Here is a 22,190-nt window from a genome sequence, read left to right on the forward strand (position 1 = left end):
CCACCTCATTCTCCTGCAGAGTACCTACACATCACTCACATCATTCACATCTATCTAGCGCAGATGGCCGTGTGATCGGAATGCAACACATACAATCACACGCCATCTGCGCCACTACCCGATGCACTACTGATCAGGGCTGTAGAGTCGGTACAAAAATCTTCCGACTCCAACGCCTCAGTTTCTGAAACCACGACTCCAACTTCAACTCCGACTCCGGGTACCCAAAATTGCTCAGACTCCGACTCCTCCACTCCGACTCCTTAAGCTGGCCACTAACGGTACAATTTCTAGCGAAATATCGTTTGAGCGATCAGAAATTCTGATCGGATTGGTTGTAAATAATCTCCATTGGTGGACACAATCTATTATGAACGAGTGAAAAAAAAAATGTCACCCGAATGAATTTTCGTCGAACGAAAATTTGGATTTGGATGATTGGTTAGTTGATGGTGTAGTGAACGATTTTTCGTCCGATCAGAATTTCTGATCGCTTGAACGATTTTTCGCTAGAAATTGGACCGTTAGTGGCCAGCTTTAGTTTAATACTTAACAGGGCTGTGGATTTTGTACAAAAATCATGCGACTCAGACTTCTCAGTTTCTGAAACCACGACTCCGACTCCTGACTCCGACTCCTCAGTTTCTGCAACCACGACTCTAACTCCGACTCCGGGTGCCCAAAATTGCCCCGACTCCTCAGCCCTGCTACTGATCCCATTCATTAAAGTGAGTGGGTCAGCTCTGCGCTTGCGGGCAGAATGCATGCAGCAGTTCGCAAGCGCATCATACTGCTGCGCAGTGCATATGATGTGAATGGCAGAATGGCTATGCCATTCTGCCGTTTTTAGCGTGTCGCACATCATACGCGCTTCCAAATGTACACGGAAGTGCGTATGATGTGAGCAAGCCCTTAGATGTACCCAAAGTTAGACTGCCTAAAGCTTGATCAATGTTCTTTCTTCCTGTCCGTCTAACTTCTACAAGAACTAGTTTTAGTCTATTTAACAGCTACTCTACAGCAATATCCTAAGTTAGTTAAAGGCTGGGTGCACACATAGCAGAAACGCTAGCGTTGCATAAAACACTGCGTTTTTGCTGCTAATGGAAGTCTATGGGCCACAGGAAAAAAACCGCATATAAAAACCGCATATGCGTTTTCTATACGTTTTCAAACCTGCATTTTTAAAATCGCTGGTTTTGTTGCATAATATTCATAGACGCATCAAAAACGCACAATTAAAGTCAATGGGAACGCAAAGGTATGCATTTTTCTATGCATTTTCCCCCAAAATATTTTTTCTCCAGTATTTCCACTTCACCTGTTGTCCTCCTAGTGATTTGCATAAATGGAAATATAAAAACGGATACAAAACACATATACGTTTTGTATATGCGGACCGCAAATGCATTAAAATACATGCAAAACGATTGAAAAACACATCACAAGTGCACCAAAAATGCACACATTAACATAAAATGCCTTTCGCGCTACGTTATGTGTGCTCCCAGCCAAAATGCATCTCTGGTGTACATAAAAAAAAAAACACAGAGGTATGGCAATGCTTAAAAGTTAGAGGCTGGGAACACACTTCGCAGAAACACTAGGAGGGTAAGATGAACAGACGAGATGGGAGTTCGAGGGCAGTGACACACATGGCTCATATTGTCTGCATAGCTTGACACCTCACACATCAAATGACACTGGGAGCAGGAGAATTTTTATATTTACATAAAGATCGTTAACAGCAAAGAAGAAATGTCAGTAGGAAAAGGGTAGCACATAGCTAACAAATGCCGAGCCTGACACTGAAGCACAATCATGGCCGACTCCCAGTCTGCAAATTTCACTGTCTACTGTCTGCCTCACCAAATCACGTTGTTAGCAGAATAGAACCGTCGCTATAATGAGAAACCCATGATAAGCTTACCCAGGCGCATCCCTGTGACGCCTGTGTTGATGTATGTACACGCCTACTGCACATTGGCAGTGTAAATAAGAAGAGGCCGGTGTCATGTCAGCTATTGCAGCCTCTCAGATTTTGCAGCCCCGCATGCGCAGTAGGAGCCTGCGCCCCATTACATTGTGCAGCCACGTGTGAATCGTCCTAAATATCTCCGCTTCCGCACCACGTACACCCCCGAAATTTTCAGGGGAGGGAGGGGACCCCCACATCTAGCTCTGTGCCGAATTGCAGCCCCCGAGCCCCGCTGGTTCCCGATACTGATTGCAGCAAACCTATCTCGGGAACTACCGGGGTTAGGGGGCTGCAATTCGACACAGAGCTGGATCTGGGGGTCCCCTCCCTCCCCTGAAAATTTCGGGAGTGTACGTGGTGCGGAAGCGGAGATATTTCAGCTAAATAATGTCTAACTTCCCACTGAGCATGCGCGATACTCAGTGAGGAAGGCTGCTTCCGGGCTGCAATGTCTGATTACGCTGCCTGTGGAATTACACCGGTGTACACCGGAAGAAGAAGCCGGTTGGCAAGTGATGAATTAGATGCCAACCAGCATGTGGAGGAACGCAAGAACAGAACACAGGAATAAATAGGAAATCATCAGTACGGTAATATGCTACATTTGACCCTTTATTTGCATTACATTAGTGTTATGGGCCAGAAGTGTGAGTTTATCATTTCGTAAAAAGGCAATATGGTGAATTGATAAAGGATAAATCATAGAAGTAAAGACATGCTAGAATAAAGACCTGTTAAATAAAGGGGATCATCATTAACGTGTACCTGTAGAGAGGAAAAAAGTGCTTTACCACAGTAGGGACTTGAGAAGCCTCATTTTCTTCCATTTCACTGTTCCAGTTCTGTGACCCCCTGAACTCCTGTGACAGTTTGTTGAAGAAGTGCGTGTGGCCAAAGGATTGCGGCTGCACCCTGTGCAGAAGCATGGAGTAGTTGTGCTACTGAGCTGTCTTGCATCATACCTCCCAACTTTTTGAGATAAGAAAGAGGGACACATAAGCCACGCCCCTGGCACACCCCTAGTCACATATACCATAAAGATTTAACCTCCCTGGCGTTCTGATTCCCGTGGCCGCAGGAACGTTTTTTGCACATTTTTTTTTTTTACATTTATCATGCAGCTATCCTAGCGCTAGCTACATGATTCCCCCCTCCCTGCGGCGTCCCTCCCACCCCTCCGATCCCCGCCGGCGCAATCACCCGTCCGGAAATCACGTTCAGTACGGGATTTCCAGGAGGGCTTCCCCCGTTGCCATGACGACGCACGTCGTGATGTCATGATGTCACAGGGAGACCCGATCCACCCCTCAGCGCTGCCTGGCACTGATTGGCCAGGCAGCGCACGGGGTCTGGCCTGGGCAGGCGCTGCATCGTGGCGGATGGGCGGCGGCGAACGGGTGAGGCACGCAGCAAGCAAAGTGCTTGCTGCGTATTTTAAAAAAAAATTATTCAAATCGGCCCAGCGGGGCCTGAGCGGTGACCTCCGGCGTCTCTGGACGAGCCTAGCTCGTCCAGAACGCTAGGGAGGTTAATAAGAAAAATATGTTATTTTAAAATTTCAAATGACACTGGTCCTTTCTTTCCTAGTTCATAAGGCCTCTTTTCCATGGACAGTTGATAGGAAGTGAAATGCCTCATAAACAACTCTCACAACTGCCTGCTGCTGCCTGGCAACTGCTAGCTGCTGCCTGATTACTGCTCACTGATGCCTGGTAATTCCTTGCTGAGCATATAGTTCAACTGTCCATGGAAAAGAGTCCTAAAGGACAGCTGTAGCGAGAGATATGTGGAGACTGCCATATTTAATTCCTTTTAACCTTCCTGGCGGTAACCCCGAACGTAGTTCGGGGTAAGCCGCACAGGAGGTTTTCTCAGGCCCTGCTTGGCCGATTTGAGTATTTTTTTTTTTTTGCTGAACGCAGCTAGCACTTTGCCAGCTGCGTCAGCACTTCGATCGCTGCCGCCCCGCGCTCGATCGCCGCTATCCACGTCGCAACACAGCCCCCCCCCCCTAGATCCCTGCGCTGCCTGGCCTATCAGCGCCAGGCAGCGGCAAGGGGTGGATCGGGACTCCCTTAGACGTCATGACGTCGGTGACGTCATCCCGCCCCGTCGCCATGGCGACGGGGGAAGCCCTCCAGGTAATCCCGTTCTTTGAACGGGATTTCCTGATCGCCTATCGCCGGAGGCGATCGGCGGGGGCTGGGGGGATGCCGCTGAGCAGCGACTATCATGTAGCGAGCCCTAGGCTCGCTACATGATTTTAAAAAAAATAAAAATAAAAAAAACGGCTGCGCTGCCCCCTGGCGGTTTTTAATATACCGCCAGGAGGGTTAAACCATACCAGTTGCCTGGCAGCCCTGGTCTATTTGGCTGCAGTGGTGTATGAATTATACCAGAAACAAGCATGCAGCTAATCTTGTCAAATATGACAATAAGGCCCAGTGCACACTGGGCGGATCCGCCGACCGCATCCGCCTGAAAATCTGCATGGCTAATGTATCTCTATGGGCTGGTGCACACCGGCAGTTTGATGTTTTTAGCAAGCCGCAAACGTGCCTCTCGTGCACGTTTGTGGTTTGCTTAAAACCTCAAACCGCCGGTGTGCACCAGCCCATAGAGATACATTAGCCACGCGGATGCCGATGCGGATGCGGCCGGCGGATCGCATCAAGATCCGCCCGGTGTGCACTGGGACTAAACTCTGTCGTCCGCACCCAAAACCGCTAGTGTTTTGTGGATCTGCTAGTGGTTTTGGTGTGCACTGGGCCTAAGAAACCCCTGATCTGCTGCATGCTTGTTCTGGGTCTATGACTAAATTTATTAGAAGCAATGGATCAGCAGGACAGCCAGGCAATTAGTATTGCTTAAAAAGGAAATACATATGGCAGCCACCCCATACCCTTTGTTACAGTTGTAGCATTTGAAAATAAGGAATATATCAATTTTAGGCTCCCTGCACACTGAAAATCCGATTTGCGATTCCAATTTTCCCTGAATGCTATCAACAGAAAAATGCAGAAAAAACGCAGCATGCTGTAAAGATTCAAAATCGGAATTGCATGTAAAAAAAGATAAAAAAAAATCGGAATTGTGTGCAGGGAGCCTTAGGGCCTGTACACACTGAAAAACGCAGGCAAAAACGCAAGCGCATGCGTTTTTAAAGTGCCTGTAGTTTTAAAAACGCATGCGCTTTTGCCTGCGTTTTTTGTGCGTTTGCGTTTTTCTTGTAATTGCTGATTGGCTAAAGAATCCTTTGTTTTTTTTCTAGTTTACATTTCAACAGGAATCAGGACATTGCAGAGTCTTCTGGGATACTGACTTCTGAAAAACGCAGGCAAAAAACGCAAGCGCATGCGTTTTTAATGCGTTTTTCATGCGCTGCGCTTAAAAAAGCGCAGCAGGCACTGCGTTTGCGTTTTTTTAAAAACGCATCGCACCAGTGTGTACAAGTCATCACGATTTTCATTCTTTTTCCAAAGACCTTGCGTTTTTAAAAACGCAACGCAAGCGCAGCAGTGTGTACAGGCCCTAAGGCACACACTGCAAATCCGATTTCGATTCCGATTTGCAATTCTAATTTTCCCTGAATGCTATCAACAGAAAAACGCAGATAAAAACGCAGCATGCAGTAACGATTAAAAATCGGAATCGCATGTAAAAAACAATTAAAAATCGGAATCGCATGCAGTGTGCAGGGAGCCTTAGGCTGCTTACACACTAAGACGTTCCAGGCACACGTTAGTGCAGCCTGTAACGCTCCCCCAACGCACAGCAATATAACACAAGTGGGCTGTTCACACAGCCCACGTTGCGTTACATGTAACGCTGCACGTTCTTCCGAAAGTGCAGCATGTTACAGCGGCTTAAGCCGCGTTAGACTGTTTGCACATGCTCAGTCATGTTGAGAAGGAGCGGAGAGCGGCCAGGCACATGGCTAATTAATATTCACTCCACGTTGTGACGTGCAGTGTTTACTTCCTGGTGCGGCCGCTCTGTGCGGCGATTGGCCGGCGGGACCACGTGATGCCGCATGCGTCCAAGAGTACGCATCATGGCATCATGGACGCCAGAGTGAGCTGCACAACACGGCTCACTCTGACATCCACATAGAAGAGCACCAGGCCTTGCGTTAGGTGCACGTTATGCGACCTTAACGTAGCACCTAATGCAACGTCTTGGTGTGCAAGTAGCCTAAAAGATGAGAATAAAATTTACAAAGTAATACCTTGGGGTATAAGGGAAAAGATTAAACCAGCAGGTCATTTATTAAATGAAAGATTCTTACCAAAATGGAAGGAAGAATGTATCAAAAGAGGCATTATTACTATGGAGATGATGAAGGAGGAAGAAGAGTTTCAGGTAGAAGAGTTGCAGATAGAAATAGAGGAGAGCCTTATTCAGATGCAGAAATTTGAGACTCACCCTGAATTCAAAAAATTTAATAATCACTTGAAAAAAGAAATAGAATCCACTCAGCGAAAAATTAAAAAAGTGTAAAGAGGGATAAGTTTCTAAAGGACATTGAGGGATGGAAAGATGGGGTATTCTTCGAATACCAGCCTGGACAACCTAGAACTAGATCAGGTTAACGCACTGGGGGATCAGAGACTGAGGGCACTGATGCTGATGGCATACAATCCGACAAATCGGTTAATTTTTTAGACGACAGTTCAGAGGAAGGAGGAAGCGGGGGCGGAGGGGAGGACAAAAAAGGAAGGGTCAAGAAACGAAAGATGAGGAAACAGAGAAAAGGGAAAAAGGATCCAAAACCTATATTAAAGAGAAATCAACCACCGAGAGAAGCCAAGTCTCAGCAGAAGACATAATATTTGATGATGAGGGTATGACTCAAGAGCTTACAACTGTACATGAGAATTTGAATATTGTAAATTTCTCGACATATGAGATTAAAAATTCACATAAATCATTATTAAATCGAGGTCTATCGTTCTGCCCAATACATCATGGCGATCACTTCGAAGTATATAAAGATATACGGCTGTTTTTAAGAAGAGTCCTTTTTAAGGTTATGTGGGCAGGAAAGACTACAGCCAATAAGGACGGTAGGGAGTGTGAATAGCCAGGTACTGAACTGACGATAGCGGATAGGAGATCCCTGGTAATGTTTGAGTCACTCTCGGATCTTAATGTAACTGATGCTGACGAGATAGACAACAGACCCCTATCGTTTACAGACCTAAGACCGAAATCAAAATATTTCCCTCCCCTGTCATTGAACCCACACTTGAAAACATTTGCAGAGGCAGTAGAACATGATTTAAAGTACCTAAATTGGCGCCCAAAAATAAAAGATAATTTTGTCATCGGATGAATATGAAGCACTACAGGAATTGAAGTCCTCTGAGGAAGTCCTAGTAAGGCCTAGTGACAAGGGGGGCAACGTAGTACTGTGGGGAAAGGAGCTATACTTGGAGGAAGTTAAAAGACAATTGGGCGACATTGAGGTGTATAAAAAACTGACCTCAGATCCATTCCCTGATATCATCAAAAAATTGAACAAGCGGTTAGACCAGGCCCTGATAGAAAATGTTATTAGCAGCGATGAATGGCGCTTTATGAAAGTGGATAGTTGCCGTACGCCTGTGGTGTACCTCTTACCGAAATTACATAAAAATGCCGAGATACCACCGGGTCGACCGATAATTTCGGCGATAGGGGGCCCTTTTGAAAAAGTGTACACATTTTTGGACACAAATCTAAAGGGATTTGTGGAAGGTCTACCGTCGTATGCGCGCGATACGGGACATGTGCTATATCTGTTGAATGACCTTCAAATACACCCTAACAATCTCTTAGTCGGCATTGATGTTGAAGGATTATACACATCCATCCCACATGAAGTGGGGTTGGGAGCAGTAGAATTCTTCTTGAAAAATGTTGGAGGGCTACAACTAGGGCGGTGTCAGCTCATTATGGATCTCTTGCAAATGGTACTTACCCTCAATTGTTTTAGATTTGACAGGACCTATTACCGCCAGATCAGGGGGACGTCCATGAGCGCGGCGTGCGCTCCGGCCTATGCGTGCCTCCATCTCGGTCTGTGGGAGCGACAGGAGGTATATGCAAGTGTGGAGTTTGGGGTGCACGTCGCGGCCTGGATTCGATACATTGATGACGTCCTCCTGATCTGGCGGGGCACCATGGAAGAACTAGGTGTCTTTTTGGAACATTTGAATATGAATAATAGAAATATTGTGTTAACCTACACCATTGATGGGAATGAGATCAGTTTTTTGGATCTACGAATAAAAAAAGATGGTGACAGAGTTAGAACGGAGACTTATCGTAAACCGACCGCAGGAAACACTCTCCTGCATGCCTCGAGCTTTCATCCTCCTTCTCTACTGCAAGGCATTCCTGTGGGACAACTTTTGTGAGTCCGCAGGAATTGCAGCGGGGAGGAGGAGTATGAGAGGGAGGCTGAGGAGATGTGTGGTCGTTTCAGGTGCCGTGGCTATGGCAGTGAGGTACTAGAGAGGGCCAAATTACGTAGTAATGAGACCCCAAGAGAAAGACTTCTGACACAAGACAAGAAAAAGAGAACACCAAAAGATGATGTGACACGGATAGTGACGCAGTATGGGACCCATTGGAATCAGTTGCGGAGGCTCTTAGCCAAACATTGGCATTTGTTGAGACTAGATCCCAAGATAGTACAGGTAGTAGGGGATTATCCTCACGTGGCGGCTAAAAGGGCCCCCAATCTGCATGACATGCTGGTGCGATCTGAGTTTAGATCTACTATAGCTCAATCGTCACGCATGTGGTTAGGCCCCTCAACACGCCCTAATGGGATGTTCCCGTGTGGAAAATGTACAGTGTGCCATTTAGTTGATCGTGTGGAAAGTTTTTCAGACTCACAGTCTAGAAGGTCCTATGACATTCGGTCTTTCATAAACTGTGAAAGTAAATTTGTGGTGTATATGATTGTTTGCCCATGTGGGCTTAAATACATCGGAAAGACGACACGCATGCTTAAACAGAGAATACAGCAACATGTGGGAAATATTAAAGAGGGAGATGAAACCAGTCCACTGGGCCTACACTTTAAATTGTTTCACCAAATGGACCCTGATTCATTAAGATTCAGGGGGATCATTAAAATGCCTATTCCAACAAGAGGGGGGAATCTGGACAGACGGTTATGTCAGATAGAATCAAGCTGGATTTTCAGACTAGCTACAGTAATTCCAAGGGGTTTGAACTCTGACCTGCCACTGTCCCCCTTTTTACCAGTGTAGGATAGATGGGGGTGAAGCTGTTATTTTCTATGATTGACCCATATGATTATGTGGGGTGGTCCCCTCCATATTTTATTGCTGTTGGCCCCTATGTTGATGGTTCCAATACGGACCCTCTGGGTTCTGGTTGTTATGTTGTCATAAAGATACAAGAAGTGATAAAAAGTGAGGAAATTATGTGGGTCTTTGAAGGCTGACTAATGTGGGGATATAAAGTATCTGTGATATTTGTAAGAAAAAGAGTATGTAAGTGGGCGTGCATGAGTAATTGGGATAGATTTGGTTGAATCCTATATAAATCTTTTCTCTTTGCTAAAATATGCATTATTAAGCCCCTTCATACATTTAGCATGACTGTAAAAACATCTGTTGAACTGACTAGGGAAAACATACAGCGCTCTGACCTTTGTTGCTGCACTATATGATGGGGAACTGACTGACCAATTGCCGAAGAGCAGAGGCGGGGATACGTAAATGGGGCAGGAGAGGATGGCTTTTAAAAGTAACGTGACGGCGCTGCCCATGTGACCGTCTGAGGAAGCTCGTAGGGTGGGCGATACTAGTTACGGGGACGAGCTGGAGTGACGTCACACGCTGCATGTGTTATGGCGCATGGATCCAAAAGATACGTGAACCGCTGCTGGCGCTGAATGGGGTTGAGAGGAGGCGGAGGCGAGCAATAGCCGGAGGGGGCTCGAAGAGTCACAAGGAACGACTGACAAACCTGAGGAGGTGGTGAGAGCCCGCAGGGCACTGCAGCATAGTATATGCATATAAGAGAAGTGGTCAACACTGCGAGGATTGGGCTGAGCCCACTAAATGTCACTGGCTTAACTAATGCTTGAATGCTGGCTTTGAACAAGTAGTTATAATTGTTAACTGGGATCCCCCCGCTGCATGGACTAACACTATTGCATGCTAAACCTCACTCCCCCTGAATCCATATATGAAGCTATACGGCAAGACAGCGCAGCAGTTGAGAATTGCTTACATATATATGTGAAGATTATATCTGGAATTGTACTGGGACTCTTTACTATAACTTATGCGTTTTGTTGTATACGAACTGGATCTAAGGCCATTTATTACACATCATGGAGAGACACTAATAACTGGAAACTCCCGGGAGTATAGTTCTGTGATTGAATGGTGTTGTATGGTTGTGCAGTGTGATTGACACGGCCGGCTGTGTATGCTAGGCTGGTATATACTCTTTGGCTCGTTTTTATGGGGGGTTTTGTAAGCAGACATTAATAAATTTTGAAGTGTTAATTGAGACTTAGTGAGACAATTCTTTTGTTGACGACAACCATTATCACTCTATAGGCTCCTCCATAATTCTGGAGTGTACACTGTTTTATACTGGTGAGCGCTGGATACTGATAGAATTGTAGAAGTAAAGTTAGGGGACCAGAGTTCAGCTGCTGGTTTACAGCACCAGTGAGTGGTGGTTAGGCCAGAGTGAAAAGGCGAGTTTTGAGGGCCTTCTTAAAGATGTTGAAGGAGGGGGTTGCACTAATGCATAGAGGTAAGAAGTTCCATAGTGTTGGAGCAGCTCTTGAGAAGTCCTGGAGGTGTGCATGGCACTGGGTGATGCGGGGGGCGGTCAGGCGAAGTTCATTGGAGAAGTGTACCTCTAAGTAAGGCTAGATCCGCACTGGTCCGTTCAGGATCCGTTTTTCTAAACTCCGCCCCCTCACCTGGGTCCCCAGTCCGCGCTACCCCTCCAGCTACAGGCCGCAAAACTTGTTACAATGTATAGCGGTGGCGTGCGGGGTGCTGACCTTCTCTCCACTTCCTCCGCTCGCCGCGTCACTTCCTGCAATGCCGCCCTCTATACTTTGGAGGGCAGCATTGCAGGCGGAGAGCAGAGGAAGTAGGGGGAGAAGGTAAGCTCACCGCTGCTATACATTTTTAACAAGTTTTGCGGCATGTAGCTGGAGGGGCTAGCAGGGACTGTGGACCCAGGTGAGGGAGGGGGGGAGGACGTCCCTCCTCTGCCACCTCCATCCTGCCTGCTATACCCCTCCTGCATGGCGGCCCCCTCTCCCCCACAGGCTGTGACACAAAAACTGATTTGTTTCCGGATCTGCCTGTGTAGAGCGGGATCCGTTTTTCTATTGCCTGTCACTACCCATGCGCGTATCAGGATCGATTTCTGTTGCGTGAAAATGCAGCAGCTCCGGAACTTCAATTTAGGTTTTGAAAACGGGTCCCTGCAAACGCAGACAAATACTTTATTTTTTTAATTTTTTTTTATGGGAGACAGCTGCTATCTAAAACACTGGTATCGTCGCTCCGGTTTTGATCCGGCCTGAAAAACTGAGCCCCGGATAAGTTTCCGGATCTAGTAGAACGAGTTTTAAGATCGGAAATGTAGGACAGATTTTTAGGTCCGACACAGTATCCTGAATCTGATTCTGGACTGGATAGGAAGCCAGTGGAGGGATTCACAGAGGGGAGCTGCCGTGGTGGAGGGATGGGAGGAGTGGATAATTCGGGCTGCCACATTCATGATGGACTGCAGTGGGGCAATTTGGTCATAGGGAGACCAGACAGAAGGGCATTGCAGTAGTCAAGGCAGCAAATTATAAGGGCATGGATGAGGACTTTGGTGGTGACAGAGGTCAGGAAAGGGCGGATCTTGCAGATGTTACATAGTCTGGTTGAAAAAAGACATTCGTCCATTAAAGAGACTCTGTAACATTAAAAATCTCCCCTGGGGGGTACTCACCTCGGGTGGGGGGAGCCTCCGGATCCTAATGAGGCTTCCCACGCCGTCCTCGGGGGTCTCGCCGCAGCCCTCCGAACAGCCGGCGACTGTGCCGACTGTCAGTTCAATATTTACCTTTGCTGGCTCCAGCGGGGGCGCTGTGGCGACTTTCTGCACGGAAATAGACGGAAATACCCGATCTCCGTCGGGTCCGCTCTACTGCGCAGGCGCCGGAAACTTGCGCCTGCGCAGTAGAGCAGACCCGACGGTGATCGGGTATTTCCGCCTACTTCGGCGCCGAGAGGCATCAGAGCGCCTGCGCAGGAGCCAGGAAGGTAAATATTGCGTCACAGCTGTACGGAGGGCTACAGCGAGACCCCCGAGGGACGCAGGACGGCGTGGGAAGCCTCATTAGGATCCTGAGGCTTCCCCCACCCGAGGTGAGTACCCCCCAGGGGCCGTTTTGTCGTTACAGTTCCTCTTTAAGTCCAACCAGAAAAAATAAAATAAAAATAAGACCCCATCCTGAACCTGCACATATTCCAGTTGATCCGGGAGAAGGCAAAAACCTTACAAGGCTTGGGCCAATTAGCCTTAAAAGGGAAAAATTCCTTCATGACCCCAGATGGCAGTCAGATAAATCCCTGCATCAATGCTTCCAGGAATTACCTAAAATAATTATAGAAAGAGGGTCCGCTTCAATGTCGTACATAATTTATTGGGGACTTATCCCCTAAATAGGTCCTTAATCGTAGCAATCCTGGTGCTATTAAGGACCTCTTTAGGTCCAAAACATGTCAGCGGAGTGTTCCTTTTGCTGCTCTGGGATAAGTCCCCAATACATTTTGTGCGACATTGAAGCGGACCCTTTTTCTTTATTCACTAATCCACGGGGTGGTTACCAAGGTCCAGCTCTGTCTTTTCCGGCAAGTGTAGCGGTATACCTGCTTCTACATTCAACTAAAAAATTATAGCAGTGGATGCCCTTCAATGCAAGAAAAGCATCCAAGCCCTCTTTAAATGCAGATATAGGGCTTGATTCACTAAGACAAATAGCATGCCTTATCAGAGATAACATGCCTTATCAGAGTAGCATAACTCTGCTAACTTTGATAATGCATGCTATGTCTTAGTGAATCAAGCCCATAGAGTTTGCCATAACTACTTCCTGAAGTAATGGTGTGTACACACTTGAAAGATATCAGACCAATTTTACCCCCTTCCATGTAGTATGAGAGCCACACCTACACAGTCTATTCTATTGAGCTGAACTCCCCATCAGATAAAAATGTTTGCAGGATGCTCTACACAAAGATGCCCGTACACATTCAAAAGATCATTATCTGCAAAAGATCTGTTCCTGAAAACGATCCATTCCTGCAAAATGCATTCATAGTCTATGATATCTGCAGATCCTCATACACACCTTGTTTAAGGCTGCTTACACACAGGGACGTTACAGGCGCACGTTAGTGCAGCCTGTAACGCTCCCCCAACGCACAGCAATGTAACACAAGTGGGCTGTTCACACTGCCCACGTTGCGTTACATGTAACGCTGCACGTTCTTCCGAAAGTGCAGCATGCTACGGCGTTACAGCGGCTTAAGCTGCGTTAGACTGTTTGCACATGCTCAGTCATGTTGGGGAGGAGCGGAGAGCGGCCAGGCACATGGCTAATTAATATTCACCGCACGTTGTGACGTGCAGTCTTTACTTCCTGGTGCGGCCGCTCTGTGCGGCGATTGGCCGACGGGACCACGTGATGCTGCATGCGTCCAAGAGTACGCATCACGGCATCACGGACGCCAGAGGGAGCTGCACAACGCGGCTCACTCTGACGTCCACATCGAAGAGCACCAGGCCTTGTGTTAGGTGCACGTTATGCAACCTTAACGTAGCACCTAACTTGGTCTTGGTGTGCAAGTAGCCTAAGGGCCCATTTCCACTATCGCGAATTCGCATGCGTTTTTCGCATGCAAATTCGCATAGCAATACAAGTGAATGGGACTGTTTCCACTTGTCAGGATTCCTTTGCGTTTTTCTGTGCAGAAAAAATTTGCATGGCAGAGCCATCAGAATTCGCATATCGCATACCGCTATGCGAATCACATACAATGTATTTAATAGGAAATTCGCATGAGGTTTGGGTATGCGAATTTTTATGCGAATTCGCATAGAAACAATGGAGAAGCACACCAGCACTGCCATGGTTAAATTTGCATACATCGTCATCCATGCGAATTCGCATGCGAATTTTTACCGCGGCGATTCGCAACGCACAAGTGGAAATTCAGCCTAACAGACTTCACCTGCATATCTGACAATCATCTGCAGATCTGGAAATCCATCCTGGTGGATCTGATCTGCAGATGAATGTCTGTTAAACAAGGTGTGTATGAGGATCTGCAGATATCATAGACTATGAATGCATTTTGCAGGAATGGATCTTTTGCAGGAACAGATCTTTTGCAGATAATCTTTTGAATGTGTACAGGCATCTTTTTGTGTAGAGCTTCCTGCAAAGATTTTTATTTGATGGGGAGTTCAGCACAAAAGAATAGACTGTGTAGAGCAGGGCTGCCCAATAGGTCGATCGCGATCTACCGGTAGATCGCGACCGCCTCCTCGGTAGATCGCGGCCTCTTGGCCGCGTCTCATTAAATTTTGCGGCCAGCAGCTCATCATGTTTAGCTGCTGGCCAATAAGAATGCACGGGAGACGGGGAGAGAAGACGCGGCGAGCAGAGAGGGAGGAGAGAGGCGGCGCGGCCGCTACGTCATGGCTGGGGGCGGCGCCGGGCAGCCTGCAACGTGCGTGCTGGTAACATGCCCGGCGCTGCCCCCAGCCATGACGTAGCGGCCGCGCTGCCTCTCTCCTCGCCGCGTCTTCTCCCCGCCATTCATATTGGCCAGCGGCCTGCCTGCCGGAGGTTCCAGGAGTCCAGAGGACCCTGGCTAACCTACGCTACAGGTACCTATACCTGGCTAAGCTACACTGGGGGCACCAATACCTGGCTAAGCTACACTGGGGGCACCAATACCTGGCTAAGCTACACTGGGGGCACTAATACCTGGCTAACCTACACTGGGGGCCCATATACCTGGCTAAGCTACACTGGGGGCCCATATACCTGGCTAAGCTACACTGGGGGCACCAATACCTGGCTAACCTACACTGGGGGCCCATATACCTGGCTAAGCTACACTGGGGGCCCATATGCCTGGCTAAGCTACACTGAGGGCACCAATACCTGGCTAAGCTACACTGGGGGCACCAATACCTGGCTAAGCTACACTGGGGGCACCAATACCTGGCTAACCTACACTGGGGGCCCATATACCTGGCTAAGCTACACTGGGGGCCCATATGCCTGGCTAATCTACACTGAGGGCCCATATGCCTGGCTAATCTACACTGAGGGCCCATATACCAGGCTAACCTACACTGGGGGCCCATATACCCGGCTAACCTACACTGAGGGCCCATATACCAGGCTAACCTACACTGAGGGCCTGTTTACCTGGCTAACCTACACTGAGGGCCTGTATACCTGGCTGACCTACACTGAGGGCCCATATACCTGGCTGACCTACACTGAGGGCCCATATACCTGGCTAACCTACACTGAGGGCCCATATACCAGGCTAACCTACACTGAGGGCCTGTTTACCTGGCTAACCTACACTGAGGGCCCGTATACCTGGCTGACCTACACTGAGGGCCCGTATACCTGGCTGACCTACACTGAGGGCCCATATACCTGGCTAACCTACACTGAGGGCCCATATACCTGGCTAACCTACACTGAGGGCCCATATACCTGGCTAACCTACACTGAGGGCCCGTATACCTGGCTAACCTACACTGAGGGCCCGTATACCTGGCTAACCTACACTGAGGGCCCGTATACCTGGCTAACCTACACTGAGGGCCCGTATACCTGGCTAACCTACACTGAGGGCCCGTATACCTGGCTAACCTACACTGAGGGCCCATATACCTGGCTAACCTACACTGAGGGCCCATATACCTGGCTAACCTACACTGAGGACCCATATACCTGGCTAACCTACACTGAGGGCCCAAATACCAGGCTAACCTATACTGAGGGCCCAAATACCAGGCTAACCTATACTGAGGGCATGTAACCTATGCTGCAGGCACATATACCTGGCTAACCTACACTGAGGGCCCGTATACCTGGCTAACCTACACTGAGGGCCCATATACCTGGCTAACCTACACTGAGGGCCCATATACCTGGCTAACCTACACTGAGGGCCCATATACCTGGCTAACCTACACTGAGGGCCCATATACCTGGCTAACCTACACTGAGGGCCCATATACCTGGCTAACCTACACTGAGGGCCCAAATACCAGGCTAACCTATACTGAGGGCCCAAATACCAGGCTAACCTATACTGAGGGCATGTAACCTATGCTGCAGGCACATATACCTGGCTAACGCGGGCGGGGGGGGGGGGGGGACGCGTGCTTAGCATTTGGGACGTTGGTAGATCTCCTGGCCTCGGCAAATTTTAAAGTAGCTCGCGAGCCGAAAAAGTGTGGGCACCCCTGGTGTAGAGTATGGCTCTCATACTACATGGAAGGGGATAAAATTGGTCTGATATCTTTCAAGTGTGTATGTAGCATTAGATGTTTCAGATTTTAAAGAGGAGCTGTTAGGCATAGTGTCTCCGGAAAAAAAAACACATATATAAGTAGATAAATACTTGCTGTACTTACATAACATATGCATTGCACTGTCCATGGTTTGCTTTGCAGCGAGTTATATATAGTAAATAAAGAGATTTCTATTCCTGGGAGGTTCCATTTTAGGATGACTGTGTGTGAAGCCAATCGTGATGTCATATCCTCCCTTACTGTTTGCCCTCCTCCTTCTGATTTAGTATGCATTAGCACTCCCTTTTCCCAGCTCTCAGACACTCCCACCAAGGTATGGCTCCTCATACATCATCAATGTGCGACTCTGTGGAGCTTGTTTATGTCTGAGGACAGGATGTCAAAAACTGCTAAAGAGGATGAGTGATTTCTCAACTTACTGAAATCCTGTCTGCATGTACATTTTTGCAGCAGTGACATAGCCTAAAGACTGCACTTGGTTTCATCCTTCGTTACACGTTACTTTTCATGCACACTGAATCCTCTTTAGAGGTGTATAACAGCATGATCAGTTATTGGCTAATGATAGACAGACCAAACATGTCATGTCACAACTCCTCTGCACACTTATATTGTTGCAGTTTGTCATGGGCGTATCTGTGTAAAATAGCTCCTATGTCAACCACTATAATTGCGCCAGCCTCCTTCCATGCATTCTAAATGCTAGCTAGTAGCTACACACCACACAATTCTTATGCTGGGCATACACGGCACATTTTATTTTATCAATCGAGCCGCTGATGGCTCGATTGATAATATTCAACCTGTCCGATCACCGCAGCGGGTCGATACCAAGCTTGATCCCCGCGGGCGGACAATGCAGAAAACGAATCGCTGATAAGGAAGTGCCCACGGGGACGAGCGGGAATCGATTCACGGGGATGCGCCAGTATTGTGCCAGCGGCTCGATTCCGGCGCATAAACGTGCCGTGTATGTCCAGCATTAGGCAGATTTATCAGCCAGATCGATTATTACCAACATGTTCTGATTTTCAATGGTTTTGCTATTTGTTTTTCATGGAAGTGAACACAATTTCATTAGAAAAATTGCTTTGAAAAACTTTTTTTTAGTTCAGATAGAACACATTGAAAATAATCGAACTAGCAGGTAAATCTGCCAGACAAATGTATGGTGTGTACCTAGCCATGTACTGTCCTATGTCGAGCGGAGGAGAGGCAGGAGGCTGCATGTACTGTCCTATGGAGAGGGGAAGAGAGGCAGGAGGGTGCATGTACTGTCCTATGGAGAGGGGAGGAGAAGCAGGAGGCTGCATGTACTGTCCTATGTCGAGCGGAGGCGAGGCAGGAGGCTGCATGTACTGTCCTATGGAGAGGGAAAGAGGCAGGAGGGTGCATGTACTGTCCTATAGAGAGGGGAAGAGAGGCAGGAGGGTGCATGTACTTTCCTATGGAGAGGGGGAGAGGCAGGAGGCTGCATGTACTGTCCTATGGAGAGGGGAAGAGAGGCAGGAGGGTGCATGTACTGTCCTATGGAGAGGGGAGGAGAAGCAGGAGGCTGCATGTACTGTCCTATGTCGAGCGGAGGCGAGGCAGGAGGCTGCATGTACTGTCCTATGGAGAGGGAAAGAGAGGCATGAGGGTGCATGTACTGTCCTATGGAGAGGGGGAGAGGCAGGAGGCTGCATGTACTGTCCTATGGAGAGGGGGAGAGGCAGGAGGCTGCATGTACTGTCCTATGGAGAGGGAAGGAGAGGCAGGAGGGTGCATGTACTGTCCTATAGAGAGGGAAGGAGAGGCAGGAGGCTGCATGTACTGTCCTATGGAGAGGGGAGGAGAGGCAGGAGGCTGTATGTACTGTCCTATGGAGAGAGGAGGCAGGAGGCTGCATGTACTGTCCTATGGGGAGGAGAGGCAGGAGGCTGTATGTACTGTCCTATGGAGAGAGGAGGCAGGAGGCTGCATGTACTGTCCTATGGAGAGGGGGAGAGGCAGGAGGCTGCATGTACTGTCCTATGGAGAGGGGAGGAGAGGCAGGAGGCTGTATGTACTGTCCTATGGAGAGAGGAGGCAGGAGGCTGCATGTACTGTCCTATGGAGAGGGGGGGAGAGGCAGGAGGCTGTATGTACTGTCCTATGGAGAGAGGAGGCAGGAGGCTGCATGTACTGTCCTATGGAGAGGGGGAGAGGCAGGAGGCTGCATGAACTGTCCTATGGAGAGGGGGGGGGAGGCAGGAGGGTGCATGTACTGTCCTATAGAGAGGGAAGGAGAGGCAGGAGGCTGCATGTACTGTCCTATGGAGAGAGGAGGCAGGAGGCTGCATGTACTGTCCTATGGAGAGGGGGGGGGAGAGGCAGGAGGCTGCATGTGCTGTCCTATGGAGAGGGGGGGGGGAGAGGCAGGAGGGTGCATGTACTGTCCTATGGAGAGGGGAGGAGAGGCAGGAGGGTGCATGCACTGTCCTATGGAAAGGGGGAGAGGCAGGAGGCTGCATGTACTGTCCTATGGAGAGGGGGGGAGAGGCAGGAGGGTGCATGTACTGTCCTATGGAGAGGGGAGGAGAGGCAGGAGGGTGCATGTACTGTCCTATGAAGAAGGTAGGAGAAGCAGGAGGGTGGGTGCATGTACTGTCCTATGGAGAGGGGAGGAGAGGCAGGAGGGTGCATGTACTGTCCTATGGAGAGGGGAGGAGAGGCAGGAGGGTGCATGTACTGTCCTATGAAGAAAGTAGGAGAAGCAGGAGGGTGGGTGCATGTACTGTCCTATGGAGAGGGGAGGAGAGGCAGGAGGGAGCATGTACTGTCCTATAAAGAAGGGAGGAGAGGCAGGAGGCTGCATGTACTGTCCTATGGAGAGGGGAGGAGAGGCAGGAGGCTGTATGTACTGTCCTATGGAGAGAGGAGGCAGGAGACTGCATGTTCTGTCCTATGGAGAGGGGGAGAGGCAGGAGGCTGCATGTCCTGTCCTATGGAGAGAGGGGGAGAGGCAGGAGGCTGCATGTACTGTCCTATGGAGAGGGGAAGAGAGGCAGGAGGGTGCATGTACTGTCCTATGGAGAGGGGGAGAGGCAGGAGGCTGCATGTACTGTCCTATGGAGAGGGAAGGAGAGGCAGGAGGGTGCATGTACTGTCCTATAGAGAGGGAAGGAGAGGCAGGAGGCTGCATGTACTGTCCTATGGAGAGGGGAGGAGAGGCAGGAGGCTGTATGTACTGTCCTATGGAGAGAGGAGGCAGGAGGCTGCATGTACTGTCCTATGGGGAGGAGAGGCAGGAGGCTGTATGTACTGTCCTATGGAGAGAGGAGGCAGGAGGCTGCATGTACTGTCCTATGGAGAGGGGGAGAGGCAGGAGGCTGCATGTACTGTCCTATGGTGAGGGGAGGAGAGGCAGGAGGCTGTATGTACTGTCCTATGGAGAGAGGAGGCAGGAGGCTGCATGTACTGTCCTATGGAGAGGGGGGGGGGAGAGGCAGGAGGCTGTATGTACTGTCCTATGGAGAGAGGAGGCAGGAGGCTGCATGTACTGTCCTATGGAGAGGGGGAGAGGCAGGAGGCTGCATGAACTGTCCTATGGAGAGGGGGGGAGGCAGGAGGGTGCATGTACTGTCCTATAGAGAGGAAAGGAGAGGCAGGAGGCTGCATGTACTGTCCTATGGAGAGAGGAGGCAGGAGGCTGCATGTACTGTCCTATGGAGAGGGGGAGAGGCAGGAGGGTGCATGTACTGTCCTATGGAGAGGGGAGGAGAGGCAGGAGGGTGCATGCACTGTCCTATGGAAAGGGGGAGAGGCAGGAGGCTGCATGTACTGTCCTATGGAGAGGGGGGGAGAGGCAGGAGGGTGCATGTACTGTCCTATGGAGAGGGGAGGAGAGGCAGGAGGGTGCATGTACTGTCCTATGAAGAAGGTAGGAGAAGCAGGAGGGTGGGTGCATGTACTGTCCTATGGAGAGGGGAGGAGAGGCAGGAGGGTGCATGTACTGTCCTATAAAGAAGGGAGGAGAAGCAGGAGGGTGCATGTACTGTCCTATGGAGAGGGGAGGAGAGGCAGACGGGTGCATGTACTGTCCTATAGAGAGGGAAGGAGAGGCAGGAGGCTGCATGTACTGTCCTATGGAGAGGGGAGGAGAGGCAGGAGGCTGTATGTACTGTCCTATGGAGAGAGGAGGCAGGAGACTGCATGTACTGTCCTATGGAGAGGGGGAGAGGCAGGAGGCTGCATGTACTGTCCTATGGAGAGGGAAGGAGAGGCAGGAGGCTGCATGTACTGTCCTATGGAGAGGGGAGGAGAGGCAGGAGGCTGTATGTACTGTCCTATGGAGAGAGGAGGCAGGAGGCTGCATGTACTGTGCTATGGAGAGGGGAGGAGAGGCAGGAGGGTGCATGTACTGTCCTATGGAGAGGGAAGGAGAGGCAGGAGGCTGCATGTACTGTGCTATGGAGAGGGGAGGAGAGGCAGGAGGCTGCATGTACTCTCCTATGGAGAGGGAAGGAGAGGCAGGAGGCTGAATGTACTGTCCTATGGAGAGGCAGGAGGCTGCATGTACTGTACTATGGAGAGGAGAGGCAGGAGGCTGCATGTACTGTTCTATGGAGAGGGGAAGAGAGGCAGGAGGGTGCATGTACTTTCCTATGGAGAGGGGGAGAGGCAGGAGGCTGCATGTACTGTCCTATGGAGAGGGGAGGAGAAGCAGGAGGCTGCATGTACTGTCCTATGTCGAGCGGAGGCGAGGCAGGAGGCTGCATGTACTGTCCTATGGAGAGGGGCAATCGGAAGGTGGCTCCCCCAGGACCGCCTAATGACGATTGGCATCAAGTCATGGTGGAGGAAATTACGCCGAATGATGGAGCAGAGTTTTGAGATCAGCCTGAGTGCCAGCCGCAGTCGCAGGAGGCAGGCGGTTACACATAAAAAAAAAAATAGTTTATTTACAAGTACAGCCCTGTTCTGCAAAGGGGACAGCTTTGCCACTGAGCTGTCCCCTCGAGTGTGCCACAAGAAAATCCCTCTTGTAGGCTGATGCCTATGAGAGGTGATAAGCTCTGATTGGCTCTGGATTGGGGGGGAGGGGGTGAAGAATTATTTAAATAAAATATGTGATTTTATTACAAAAACAAAAACAAAACAAAAAACAATACACGTGTACTCTAGAAATTTTGAGATAGATAGATAGATAGATAGATAGATAGATAGATAGATAGATAGATAGATAGATATAAAATTTGGTAGGACATTAGATTATGGTAGGAAATAGATTGTGAGCACTTCTGAGGACAAGTCCCCAACAGGGAGATGTCCACATGCGGCGCACGATTTCCCCACAAAATGCAACCAGATTGTTGGCAGATTCTTCACAAAATACAACCAGATTGTCGCCACATTTCCCCACAAAATGCAACCAGATTGTTGGCAGATTCTCCACAAAATGCAACCAGATTGTCGGCAGATTCTCCACAAAATGCAACCAGATTGTCGGCATATTCTCCACAAAATGCAACCAGATTGTCGGCAGATTTCCCCACAAAATGCACAGATTTACCCACAAAATGCAATCCGATTGTCGGCAGATTTCCCCACAGAATGCAATCAGATT

The 22,190-nt window shown here is 49.1% G+C and overlaps 1 protein-coding gene across 8 annotated transcripts in view; it reads left to right on the forward strand.

The window, feature by feature from the left end:
• Positions 1-2,430: 2,430 nt before the first annotated feature.
• FAM120B (family with sequence similarity 120 member B) overlaps positions 2,431-22,190 on the forward strand; it is a 748,069-nt gene continuing 728,309 nt past the window's right edge. For 3 of the 8 annotated variants that reach the window (XR_011019402.1, XM_068231923.1, XM_068231924.1), the window contains exon 1: positions 2,433-2,568. The gene's annotated coding sequence lies outside the window, so the exon portion shown is untranslated. Of the gene's footprint in view, positions 2,569-22,190 lie in introns of all 8 variants that reach the window. The other 5 variants (XM_068231927.1, XM_068231926.1, XM_068231929.1 and 2 more) reach the window with 3 other exon arrangements.

The sequence above is a fragment of the Hyperolius riggenbachi genome, chromosome 4, assembly GCF_040937935.1.
Source record: "Hyperolius riggenbachi isolate aHypRig1 chromosome 4, aHypRig1.pri, whole genome shotgun sequence".
NCBI classification, from domain to species: Eukaryota; Metazoa; Chordata; class Amphibia; order Anura; family Hyperoliidae; genus Hyperolius; species Hyperolius riggenbachi.